Consider the following 14272-nt stretch of genomic DNA (forward strand, 5'->3'; position numbering starts at 1 on the left):
TCCATTTAGAAATTATTTTTTTATTTTGTATTAAAAAAAGTGGTCCAGTTTCATTCTTTCACATGATGTTGACAAGTTTTCACAACACAATTTGTTGAAGAGACTTTTTCCCACTAGATATTTTTTCCTACTTTGTTGAAGATTAATTGAACTTATAGTTGTGGGTTTGTTTCTGGGTTTTCTATTCTGTTCCACTGATCTATGTGTCTATTTTTGTACCAATACCACACTTCTTTGATTACTACAGCTTTGTAATACAACAAAGTCTGGGTTGTAGATCTTCCAGCTTTCCCTTTCTTTTTCTTTCTTCTTCTTCTTCTTTTTTTTTTTTTCCTTTTCTTTCCCTTTCTTTTTCAAAATTGTTTTGGCTATTTGGTTGCATATATATTTTAAGATTGTTTGTTTTAGCACTGTGAAAAATGCTCTTGGTATTCTGATAGGGATTTCATTAAATGTGTACATTGGTTTGGGTAGTATGAAAATATTAACAATATTTGTTCTTCCAACTCATGACCATGGAATGTCTTTCCATTTCTTTGTGTCATACTCAATTTCTTCCGTCAGTGTTTTATAGTTTTCAGAGTACAGGTCTTTCACTTCTCCAGTAAGGTTTATTCCTAGGTATCTTATTGTTTTTGAGTCAATTGTAAATTGGATTGATTCTTTAGTATTTCTTTTTGCTGTTTCATTATTGGTGTATAGAAATACAAGAGATTTCTATACACTGATTTGTATCCTGTGAATTTACTAAATTTTATCAGTTCTAATAGTTTATTTGGTGGAATCTTTATGATTTTCTATAATAGAGTATCATGTCATCTGCAAATAGTGAAAGTTTTACTTCTTCCTTGCATATTTGGATGCCTTTTATTTCTTTTTTTACCTGACTTCTGCTAGGACTTCCAGTACTTCTTTGAATAAAAGTGGTGAGAGTGGATATAACTGTCTTGTTTTTTTTTTTTTAAGATTTTATTTATTTATTTGACAGAGATCACAAGTAGGCAGAGAGGCAGGCAGAGAGAGAGGAAGGGAAGCAGGCTCCCTGCTGAGCAGAGAGCCCGATGCGGGACTCGATCCCAAGACTCTGGGATCATGGCCTGAGCTGAAGGCAGCGGCTTAACCCACTGAGCCACCCAGGTGACCATAACTGTCTTGTTCTTGACTGTAGGGGAAAAGCTCTGTTTTTCACCATTTAGGATGATATTAGCTATGGGCTTCTCATTGATGGGCATTTTTATGTTGAGGTAAGATCCCTCTAACCCTACTTTGTTGAAGGTGTTTTTCATGAATGGGTGTTGTGCTTTGTCAAATGCTCTTTCTGCATCTATTGAAATGATCATATGGTTTTTTTTCTTTTCATTTATTAATGTGATGTATCACATTGATTGATTTACAAATATTGAACCACACTTACAACCCAAGAATATATCACACTTAATTGTGTTAAATGAGTTTTTTAGTATATTTTTTATTTGGTTGCTACTATTTATTGAGGATTTTTTCATTGTGTTCATCAGAGATACAGTCCTGTAGTTCTATTCTTTAGTGGAACCTTAATCTGGTTTTGGTATCAGAGTAATGCTGAACTCATAGAATGAATTTGGAAGTTTTCCTTCCTTTTCTATTTTTTTGGAAAAGTTTGAGAAGAATAGGTATTCATTCTTCTTTAAATCTTTGGTAAAATTCTCCCATGAAGTTATCTGGTCCTGGACTTTTTTTTGCTGGTAGTTTTGTTTTGTTTTTTATTACAGATTCAATTTATTTGCTAATTATAAGTTTGTTTAAAATTTATATTTCTTCCTGTTTTAGTTTTGGTAATTTGTGTTTTTAGGGATTTATTTCTTCCGTGTTATTCAATTTGTTGGCATATAGTTTTTTCATAATATTGTCTTATAATTGCTTATATTTCTGTAGTGTTGGTTGTTATTTCTCTTCTGTTGTTATTTTATTTATTTGGGTCCTTTCTGTTTTCTTTTTGATAAGTCTGGCTAGGGGCTTACCAATTTTATTCACTTTTTTGAAAGAACCAGCTCCTTATTTCTTTGATTGTTTCTATTGTGCATTTGTTTTTTGTTTGTTTGTTTGTTTTTGTTTTGTTTTTTAGTTCCCACATCACCTTTTTTTTTCCTGCTCTATTATTATTTCTTTCCTTCTTCTGTATTTAGGCTTTGCTTGTTGTTCTTTTTCCAGCTCCCGCAAGTGTAAGGTTAGGTTGTTTGAGATTTTTCTTGTTTCTTGAGGTAAGCCTATATTGCTATATATATTTCCCTCTGAGGACTGCTTTTGTGGTATCCCAAAGGTTTTGAATGGTTGTATTTTCATTTCCATTTGTTTTCTCCTTGACTAATTCATTGTTTAGTAAGATGTTATTTAACCTCCTTGTGGTTAATTTCTAGTTTCATAGTATTGTGATCAGAAAAAGTGCATGGTAAAACTTCAGTATTCTGGTATTTGTAGAGGCTTGTTTTGTGACCCAATTTATGATCTCTTTTGGAGAATGTTCCATGTACACTTGAAAAGGATGTATTTTGCTATTTTAGGAAGGAACATTCTGAATACATACCTTAAGCCCATCCAGTCCAGTGTGTGACTCAAAGTCACTATTTTCTTCTTTATTTTCTGTTTAAATGATCTATCTATTGATATAAGTGGGGTGTTAGAGTCCCCTAATATTTTATTTTTATCAGTGAGTTCATTTGTGTTTGTTATTGTTTTAAATATTTGGATGCTCCCTCAAGGGGTTCATAAATATTTGCAATTATTACATCTTCTTGTTGGATTGTCCCTTTTATTATTATATATTTCCCTTCTTTGTCTCACTATGTCTGTTTTAAAGTCTAGCTTTTCTGATATAAGTACTGGTACTCTGGCTTTCTTTTGACAGCTATTTGCATGGTAAATAGTTCTCCATCTACTCGCTTTCCACCTGCAGGTGTCTTTAGCTAAAATGAGTCTTTTGTAGGCAGCATATAGATGAATCTTATTTTATTCATTCTGACACCCTATGTGTTTTGACTGAAACATTTAGTCCATTTAACTTTCACAGTTATTATCGATAGAAATGTATTTATTCCCATTTTATTATTTGTTTTGTGGTTGTTTCTGGTAATTTCCTCTGATCTTTTCTTGTCTTTCTCTCTCTCTCATGTTTTGTTGACTTTCTTTAGTGATACGTTTGGATTTAATTATCTTTATCCTTTGCATGTTTGTTAATGGTTCTTAATATATGTTAACCTTTAGGTTTGTATATAACATCTTTTGTAAGTAGCAGTTTATATTACATTGGTGGTCATTTAAGTTTGAACCCATTCTTTACTCCCCTCCTCCCCATGTTTTAGGTGTATGCTATTATATTTTATATCATATTTTTGTGAGTTTCTTGAGGAATGACTTTTTACAAAAATATTTATTTTTATTGTTTTTGTGTTTCTTGCCCTTATACTGTCACTTTTGGTCTCTCCTTTCCACTGAAAGAGTCCCTTTTAATATTTTTGCAGAGCTGGTTTAATGATCACAAACTCCTTTAGTTTTGTCTGTAAACTCTTTTCCTCTCCTTCTGTTCTTAATGATAGTCTTGCTGGATAGAGATTCTTGGCTGCAGAGTCTTCCCATTCACCACTTTGAATACATCATTTCACTCCCTTGTGGTTTTCCAAGTTTCTGTTGAAAAACATCCTACTAACCTTATGGGTTTTCTCTTGTAATATAATGACATCTTTTTTCTTGCTTCTTTTAAGATTTTTTTCTTTATCACTATATATTGCAAATTTAATTGTGATATGTCTTGGTGTGGGCCTTCCTTTGTTTATTTTGATGGGAATTGTGTCTTCTGGATCTGGATGTCTGTTTCCCGCCCCAGATTAGGAAAGTTTTTTAGGTGTTATTTCTCCCAAAAATTATCTGCCCCCCTTTCTCTCCCATTCTTTTGAACTCCTATAATACAAATATTATATTTGATGGAGTTACTGAATTCCCTGTCTATTCTCATTTTGTGGAATTCTTTCTTTTGTTCAGCTTCTTTGCTTTCCATTACTTTGTCTTCTAAGTCATTAGTTCATTCCTCTGCTTTTTCTAGCCTGCTGTTCATTGTATCAAGCATGTTTCTAATCTAGTTCATTACATTCTTCATCTCTGGTTGATTATTTTTAAACTCTTTTATAATTGTGGTAATGGTCTCATTGATGTCTTCAATTCTTTTCTCAGACCCAATGAGTATCTTTATGATTGTTGTTTTAAATTCTTCATCAGGCATGTTGCTTATATTTGTTTCACTCAGATCTTTGGCTGTGGCCTTATCTTGTTCTTTCGTTTGGGATAAATTTCTCTGTCTTCTAATGCTGTCTATGTCTCTGCCTTCTTCTCTGTTAGAAAAGCCTCCTGCTTCTGAAAGCAATACCTTTATGAAGAATAGGTCCTGTAGTGCCCAGGGCCTGGCGTTTCAGGGAGTGCCCCCAGTGTGTGATGTGTGTACTCTGCTCTTGTGTTCTGATTGCCTTCTCTCCCAAAGTAGCTCATTTCCCCCTGGGATGCATCCCTGCCATGCCCACTGACCTTTAAAATTTGAGGGCTTTAAACCCTGCTGGTTGTAAGAACTCACAAAATTCAACCCCATTCATTTTCCAAGCCAATGGCTATAGGGAAATGTTCTCCTTGTGCATTCCCTTGTGTTCCTCTCTCTCATACCCTTCTCCCACACCATGACTTCCTCCCCTCCATAGCAACCAGGATTCATTTCTTCTGTAAACCACATCTCTGTACTTCTTACCTTTTTTGATGTGGCTTCTTATCACCTTTTAATTGTGGAATTTGTTCTGTCAGTTCTTCAGGTTGATTTCTGGGGTATTTAGGATGATTTGGTAGTTATCTAGTTGCATTTGTGGGGTGAGCTGATCCTTGGGTCCTCCTACTCTACTTCAAATTCAAATTTTTCTACTTGGACCAGATTATATACTGTTTCACTTTGACAATACTTAAAGTCAGTAGTCTCATTTATAGCACAGGGAAATAAACAGCCAACTCATGGGGTTGTGAAGATTAAGTAAAATAACATAAGAAAAGCACCAAGCATCATTTCAATGCAATGGACACTTAATAACTAGCAATTATTGCTTTGTCCTCCACTGGAGAGATAGATCCACAAGATGGTAATGTTACAACCTTGTAAATGAAGTCAAAATCTATTATTAGTCCCATAATTTACCCACCATCTTGGCTTCCACATTTATGTACTTATTTATACCTTAACATATTCAAGAAAGGATTTGAAGCAGGTTATAAAAATGGATACAGCTCAATAAGTTAAATTAAAATTTAAATTATGTGAAAGAAGATACAAGCACAAAGGAAAAAAAAAGAGAGTAGAAAATCTAAGGTAAGGCCAGGAGTGAATCAGAATGCAAAATGCAAAGCCTATAGCCCTATAAAGTTACTATTTATGTATTTATATATGTTTACTGTTTGTGGACCCACCTTTGGCTCTAAAATTTCTAGAAGTTAAAGCAAAGAAGGAAATTTGAACTTTTTTATTGTGTGCCTAAAGTTTTCTTTCCTTAGAGAAATAAAAACTCTCCTTTGATGGATATCAAGGATATTTCTCAATAGAGAGGATGCTGTTTTCTCTCACACTCTACCATACAAGAGAACTCCAACACTCAAATCTACCTCTATGCAGGATAAATACAGATCTGTGATTTTGAAGTCCAGATTGGCATCTGATTGTAGTTATTCATAGTGTCCCCTTTCACTTTCAGTTTTTGTGATATGGTCAGCTTACTTCTCATCCCTCATCTCCCTGCCCATGCTTTGCATGTCTTTGCATTCAGAATATATCTTCAACCCTAATTCAATTGACTACTCCTTTCAGAAGAAGCAATTTCTTTTTCTGAACTCCTGCAGGAGAGTGTGTATATAGGGAAGATGAATGAATGTAGCTTACAGTCTATGGACATGACTCTCCTAAACCAACTTAAAAATGTATATAAAATGGTTGCTGGGTGCAAATGTGAAATTTCTGGGTCAGGTCTCCATAGTTTTCATCAGCAAAGGGCTCTGTCATCACAGAATACCTGATTCATGACCTACACAATGGCCTCTGGGAAAAGCTCACCAACCCTGCCTTGTCTAGATCTTTCCAAGATGACTTGCATTTGTCAGAGCAGAGAGGGGAACAGTCTTGAGCTCATGCTGAAGATCAGTAGGTGGGATGGAGCAAAGACCCGGTCTGTGGGCATGTTCTGTCTTCTGGATTCTCCAGTCTTGGAGAATAGCCTAAAAAAGTCACCAAAATAAGAGGAACCAATGGAGTCACTTGAGGTACATAAATAACTCTCCTGCACCCTTGCTTCTTAAGGATTAGAGGCAGTAAAGTTGCCATACTCTCTATTCACAAAGCACTACACTATCCCTCATCACATTTTCCACATTTTGGAAATATTCCCTTTGGTAAAGTAACTTGAATTACCACATCTGAGTATCCCATCTCTCTTTTGCTAGACTTGACTGACAAAGAAACTATGTAACAATTCCCCTAACAAATGTATGCACAGGAGCAAGATAGGATAGTGATTAAAAATGTGTGGTATGCAAGACTTATGTGAGCATGACCAAATTTCTGCCCTTGAATCACATGTATAATTCCAAGCATCACATCTGACAAGCTGATTAAAAGTAGAAATATATATTTTTCTCATTTGTTCTCTTAACTAATTTAAAAAGCAATTGTATAAAACAATAATGTATCATTGTGCTTATGATATATAGAAATATAATATACATGTTATATGTCTTCCAATAACAAAACAAATGAAGTAAGTGGAAGTGAAATGTAGTGGACCAAGTTTATTGTAAAATAATATTTAAAATAATGGATTTATAAAAAGTTTTTATTTTAATTCCATTTAGTTAATATACAGTATTGTATTAATTTAAGGCATACAGTACAGTGATTCAACAATTCCATACATCACCCAGTGCTCATCACAGTAAGTGCACTCCTTAATATAGAGGATTGTTGGATTTGTAACATCAATAGATGTATTGTATATAAAAATAATACTACAAAAGGTGTGAAGGGAATAGAGCTACATAAAGGTAATGTTTCTATATATCACTGAGATTAGGCAAGTATGAATCAGAAACCGATTCAGATAAATGTGTATATGATAAACCCTAGAGCAATCACATACATACACACACACACACACACTCACATTAAACATATTTTTAATGTATAAGTAAGCAGTAAAGAAAGACTAGAGCAACAAGAAGTCATGAAATATATATAGAAAAAAAAGAAAATGCTAGAGAAAAATGAGCTATATCAACAATAACATTAAAAGTGAATGTATTAGGGGTGCCTGGGTGGCTCAGTGGGTTAAGCCTCTGCCTTTGGCTCAGGTCATGATCTCAGGGTCCTGAAATCCAGCCCTGCATGGGGCCCTCTGTCAGCAGGGGGCCTGCTTCCCCCTCCCCCTCTGCCTGCTTCTCTGCCTACTTGTGATCTCTCTCTCTCTGTCAAATAAAGAAATAAAATCTTGGGGTGCCTGGGTGGCTCAGTGGGTTAAAGCCTCTGCCTTTGGCTCAGGTCATGATCCAAGGGTCCTGGAATCAAGCCCCACATTGGGCTCTCTACTCCTCAGAGAGCCTGTTTCCTTCTCTCTCTCCCTGCCTGCCTCTCTGCCTACTTGTGATCTCTGTCAAATAAATAAATAAATATTTTTAAAAAATCTTTTAAAAAGTGAAGGTATTAAAAAACCCGATCAAAAGATAATTCTAAAGTAGATTTAAAAACAAACAAAAAAACCTCTTCATGATCCTGACACTTTAAAAATTAAAATATACAATTAAATTGAATGCAAAAGGATGGAAAGAATACAGCATGCAAATTGCAACGGTAGTAAAGCTGGAGTAGCTATAATATATCAGACAAAATAGACTATAAAACAACAAAAAAGTCACCATAGGTAATGAGGGACATTTTAATAATAATAAGAGGTTCAATCCATCACAAATATGTAACAATTATAAATATATATAGACCCAATAACAGAACACCAAAACACAAACTGATAAAAGGAAGAGAGAAAAAAATAATTTAACAACAAAATTTGGAGACTCCAAACCCTACTTTTAACAATGGATAGAAAATCTGGATAGAAGACTAGTGAGGAAAAAGAAGACTTGTACAATGTTATTACCTACTTAGAACTAGCGAAGATTGAACAGTCTATCCAACAACAAAAGAATATGGCTTCTTCTCAAGTATGTATGGAACTTTGTCCAGGAGAGACCACATGTTAGGCCTTAAAATAAATCTCAGTAAATTCAAGAGGATAAAATTAATGTAAAGTATATTATCTGATTACAATGGAATAAAACTGGAAATTAATAGCAGGGAAAACTGTAGGAAATGTATAAATATATAAAATTAAAAAAAAAACTTTAAAAAAAATAATCAAATGTGAAACCAGAAAATGCTTCAAGAGGAATGAAAATGAATCCGCAACATACCAGAACTTCTGGGATACAGTTAAAGCAGTGCTGGGAAAGAAATTTATGCATATAAATACGTATAGTAAGAAAGAATAAAGATGTTAAGAAATATCTTCATCTTCCATCTTAAGATACTGGAAGAAAGGAGCAAACTAAACCTAAAGTTAGCAGAAGGAAGGAAATACAAGATAATATTAAAAATTAATAGAGCACTGGGTGTTATACGTAAACAATGAATCTTGAAACGCTACATCAAAAACTAATGAGGTATTGTATGGGGGCTAACATAACACAATAAAAAATATAAAATAAAATGTCATCAGAAAAGCAAAAAAAATTAATAGAGAATCGAGAAGAACTTAAAAACAGTAGGAAAAAAAATGAATGAAAATAAAACCTGGTTCTTTGAAGAGATCAAAAAAATTGTCAAGTCATAGCTAAATTAACCAAGAGAAAAAGAAAGAAGACTGAAATTACTAGAATGAGAAATGACAAAGGGAACATTAATACTGACTTTATAGAAATAAAAAATGGATATAAAAGAATACTATGAGTTATATGCCAACAAATAAAATAATTTAAACAAAATTGGAAAAGACCTAGAATGACAGACTACCAAAACTGATCCTCCCAAAGAGACATCCTGAATAGACTAGTGAAGAGATTGAAGTAATAATCAAAACACTAACCATAGGGGGTGCCTGGGTGGCTCAGTTGGTTAAGCATCTGCCTTTGGCTCAGGTTATGATCCTGGGGTCCTGGGATTGAGTCCCACATTGGGCTCCCCCGCTCTGCAGAGAGGCTGCCTCTCCTTCTCCCTCTGCCTGCCACTCCCCCTGCTTGTGCTCCCTCTCCCTCTGTCAAAGAAATAAATAAAATATTAAAAGCAACAACACTATAAATAAAATCCCAGTACCAGATGATTTCACAGCTGAATTTTACTAACACTCAAAGAAGAATTAATATCAATTCTTCTCAAATTCTTCCAAAAATAGAAAAGAAGAAAGCACTTCCCAACTTATTCTAGCCAGTATTTCTCAAGTACCAAAACCAGACACAAGCCACCATTATAAAAGAAAATTATAGACCAATACCTCTTATGTATGTGAACACAAAAACCCTCAATAAAGAACTCACAAACTGAGTTCAACAACACATAAAAACAGTTATGCCTCATGACCAAATGGAAATTTTCTTGCATAGAAATGCAAGGAAGGCTATTTGAACATTTGAAGGCCAATTCATACACTGCAATAAAAAATCATTTGACAACCTCCAACATCCTTTTATGATAATAATACTAAATAGGGTCACTTGGGTGACTCGGTTAAGCATCTGCCTTCAGCTCAGGTCACAATCACAGGGTCCTGGGACGGAATCCCACATTGGGCTCCCTGCTCAGCTTGTGCACTCTCACTTTCACTCTCTTGCTCTCTCTAAGAAAGAAAGAAAGAAAGAAAAAGAAATAAAGAAAAAAAGATTTTTAATAATAATTTTAAAAACTGAGAATAGAAGGAAAGTTCTCACAAAAAAGGAAAAAAGGAAGTTCTTCAATCTGATATAATATCTCTATGGAAAACATGCCTAACATAATATTTAACAGTGAAGACTAGCTGTTTTCCTCCTAAAATCAGGAACAATGCAAGAATGCCAGCTCTTGCCAGTTCTATTCAACATTGTGCTGAAGGTTCTAGCTAGGACAATTAGGCAAGAAAAGGTAAAACAAATGCCATCCACATTGGAAAGGAAAACCTATAAAGTATTTCTATCCTCAGATCAATCTATCTAATGAGAGAATCATTTTTTTAAAGATTTTGTTTATTTATTTGACGCAGAGAGAGAGAGATCACAAGTTGGCAAAGAAGCAGGCAGAGAGAGAGGGGGAAGCAGTCTCCCTGCTGAGCAGAGAGCCCAATGTGGAGCTCAATCCCAGGACCCTGAGATATTGACCTAAACCAGAGGCAGAGGCTTAACCCACTGAGCCACCCAGGTGCCCCTCTAATGAGAGAATCTTAAGGATACCATTAAAAAATCTATTCAAACTAAAAAGTAATTTTATCAAGGACGTGATAAGCAAAATCAATTTTTTGAAACCAATTGTATTTCTACAAAATGAAAATTGTAAATATTCATATTAAAAATGAATTTATGAAAACATTTCTATTTATAATAACATCACAAGAAATAAAATATTAAAATAAATGTAACAAATGAAGGGGAAATTTTTTTCTGAAAATTACAAAACATTGTTGACAGAAGTTAAAAATTCTAAATAACTGGAAAGTCACTCTATATTCATAGATCATAAGACTTAATATTGTTAAGATGACAGTATTCCCCAAGTTTATCTAAGGATTCAACACAACTTCTATCAGAAACCCAGCTCTACAAATCAACAATCTGATTCTATAATTCAGACAGAATTGTGAAGAAATTAGAATCATCAAAACAATCTTGAAAAAGAAAAACAAAGTACGAGGAATGACAACTTTTTAATCCTTTTTTATGTTTTATTTTTTTTTATTATGTTAGTCACCATACAGTATTTCCTTAGTTTTTGATGTAGTGTTCCATGATTCATTGTTTGTGTATAACACCTGCAATACATGCCCTCGTCAATACACATCCACCTAAAACCCCCAGTTTGTTTCCCAGAGTCCATAGTCCCTCATGGTTCATCTCTCCCTCTGATTTCCCTCTTCATTTTTCCCTTCATTCTCCTAATGTTGTCGATGCTATTCTACATGTTCCACAAATAAGTGAATCCAAGTGATAATTGAATTTCTCTGCTTGACTTGCTTCACTTAGAATAATCTCCTCCAGTCCCACCCATGTTGATGCAAAATCTGGGTATTCATCCTTTCTGATGGCTGAGTAATATTCCATTGTGTATATGGACCACATCATCTTTATCCATTCTTCTAATTTCAAAACTTACTACAAAATAACAGTAATCAAGAGAGTGGGGGACTTACACAAGAATAGACATACAGACAAATATAATAGAATTGAGAGTCTAGAAATAAACCTTCAAAACTGTATGGTCAACTGATTTTTGACCAGGGCTCCAAGATGATCTAACAGGGAAAGAATTGTCTTTTAAATTTATAGTGCTGGGAAAACTACAGAGCCACAGGCAGAAAGATAAAGGTGAATCCTACTGTACTCCATATACAAAACTCAAAATGGACAAAAGATATAAGTGGAAGAGCTAAAATGATTAAAACCTTAGAAGAAAACACAGGAGGAAAGCTTCATGACTTGGGATTTGGCAAAGTATTTTTACATATGACATCAAAATCATTAGCAACAAAATAGACAAATTATGATTTAAAAGCATACCATCAAGATTAAGAACTTGTCATTTCAAAGTGTACCATCAAGAAAGTGAAAAGACAACACAGAAAATGAAAAATATTTGTAAATCATATATGTGACATAACTTGTATCTAGAATTTATGAAGAATTCTTACAACCTAATAATGAAAAGAATTACATAATTTAAAAATAAGCAAAGTCTGAATAGACATTTTTCCAAAGAACATGCATAAATGCATAGTAGACATCTGACAAATTCCTCAATATTATTTGTCAATGGGAAAATGCTAATTAAAACCACAATTTGATACTACTGTACACCTATAGTATAGCTAGAAGAAAAAGTTTAGATTATAACAAGTGCTAGGGAGGATATGGAGAAACTGGATCTGTGAAAATTAATAAAAGGAAATTTCATTTAGAAGGGAGTCTGGAGACAGGAAGTAGGAACTCTTAAGTCCTTCCACTCCTTGTCAGTTGCAGACCCAACAGGAAGAGATGGAGGTGTATTCTATTTTACTATGCCAGCGGCAAGAAGAAAGACTTTCCTTGTCCCTCAGCAACAGCCCAGCCAATGAGAGATTGTCACAACTCAGCCAAGGAGAAACCACTATACTTTGTTTTGTGTTATTTTATTTTATTAATTTAATTTTATTGTATTTATTATGTTATATTATGGTATGGTATGGTATGGTATGTTAGTAAGCATTAGTTTTTGATGTAGTGTTCCATATAATTCACTGCTTGGTATTACACCCAGTGCTTCATGAAATACATGCCCTCCTTAAATACCATCACCAGGCCAACCCATCCCCTACCCCCTCCCCTCTGAAACCCTTAGTTTTTTTCCCAGAGTCCTTAGTTCAGGGTTCATATCCCCCTCTGATTTCTCCCCTTCATTTTTCCCTTCCTTCTCCTAATGTCCTCCATGTTATTCCTTATGTTCCACATATAAGTGAAAACACATGACATTGTCTTTCTCTGCTTGACTTATTTCACTTAGCACAATCTCCTCCAATTCCATCCATGTCAGTGCAAATGGTGGATATTCATCCTTTCTGATGGCTGAATAATATTCCATCATATATATGAACCACATCTTCTTTATCCATTCATCTGTTGAAGGTCATTTTGGCTCCTTCCACAGCTTGAAGCCACTATATGTTGAACTCAGTTTACTTCAGTGGACTTCAAGTTTATAAAAGCCCATCCCAATTTCCCCTTTTCCTCTATAACAGAGCATTCCTCTCCTTTCTTCTGTGAACTTGCCTATATTTTGCCATAGCATGCGTGTGCTGAATTGCAATTCTATGCTATTCCCAAATAAACCCATATTTGCCTGGTAAAATAACAGGCAGTTTCATTTTTGAAGCTAACAGATCCTTCTACACTGATAGTGGGAATATTAAATGGAGCATCTGATTTTGGAAAATAGTCTTCAGTTCTTCAATTGATTAAACATAGAGTTATGACCCAGAAGTTCCACTCCTAGTGTCAATACCCAAGAAAAATGAAAACATACATTCACACAAAAACTTGTACACATAAATTTATAGCAGTATTCTCATAATAGCTAAAAAGATGCTAACAACTCAAATATTTCTGTTACAGAAACTGTGGACTGGATCTTGGCCAAAGAACCAAGCAGCACTTGGAGACCTTGCAGGATCGGAGGTTTATTTAATGCCCGCGGGCTCAGAGGAGAGTGATCTCCCAAGGTCTGAGCCCTGAGCATAAAGGGGATAGGTTTTTCTTTGTTTGGTTGGTTGTTTTTTTAAAAGATCTTATTCATTTATTGGACAGACAGAGATCACAAGGAGGCAGAGAGGCAGACAGAGAGAGGGGAAGGGAAGCAGGCTCCCTGCTGAGCAGAGAGCCCGACGCGGGGCTCGATCCCAGGACCCCGGGACCATGACCTGAGCTGAAGGGAGAGGCTCAACCCACTGAGCCACCCAGGTGCAAAGGGGGTAGTTTTGATAAGATAAATCTTCTTTGGTGCCCAACCAATCCAGCAGGGGAATCCCATTCCTGGCCCCGGGGCCATTCTGGGTTTTCCCCTTAGTCCTGACACCCACAGCCACAAAAGTGACACAGATATTGAAGGGAAAGTGTATAAACTACCCCCTTTGATTGTGCTCATGGCTCAGATCTTGAGAGATTACTCTCCTCTGGGGCCACTGGTGTAAAATAAACGTCTGATCCTCCAAGGTCTCCAAGAGCCACTCGGGTTTTTTTGGTCGGGATCCAGTCTGTGTTCCATACCATTTGGCTCCCTGACCAGGAAACCCAACCATGCTGCCCCATTGTTTCCTCTGGTTTGGGGCAACAGCTGGGTGGTAATGGAAAGAGGTTGTAACAGAGAAAGCATGCCCTGCCTAATCTTTGGCAGTCTCCCACTGGGTCACCTTTGACTAGCCCCGCTCTGCTGTTCCTGCTAGACTCAAAAGAGACTTGGCATGTGAGG

Source organism: Lontra canadensis, unplaced genomic scaffold (assembly GCF_010015895.1).
Source record: "Lontra canadensis isolate GAN:19392208 unplaced genomic scaffold, GSC_riverotter_1.0 scaffold36, whole genome shotgun sequence".
NCBI lineage: Eukaryota > Metazoa > Chordata > Mammalia > Carnivora > Mustelidae > Lontra > Lontra canadensis.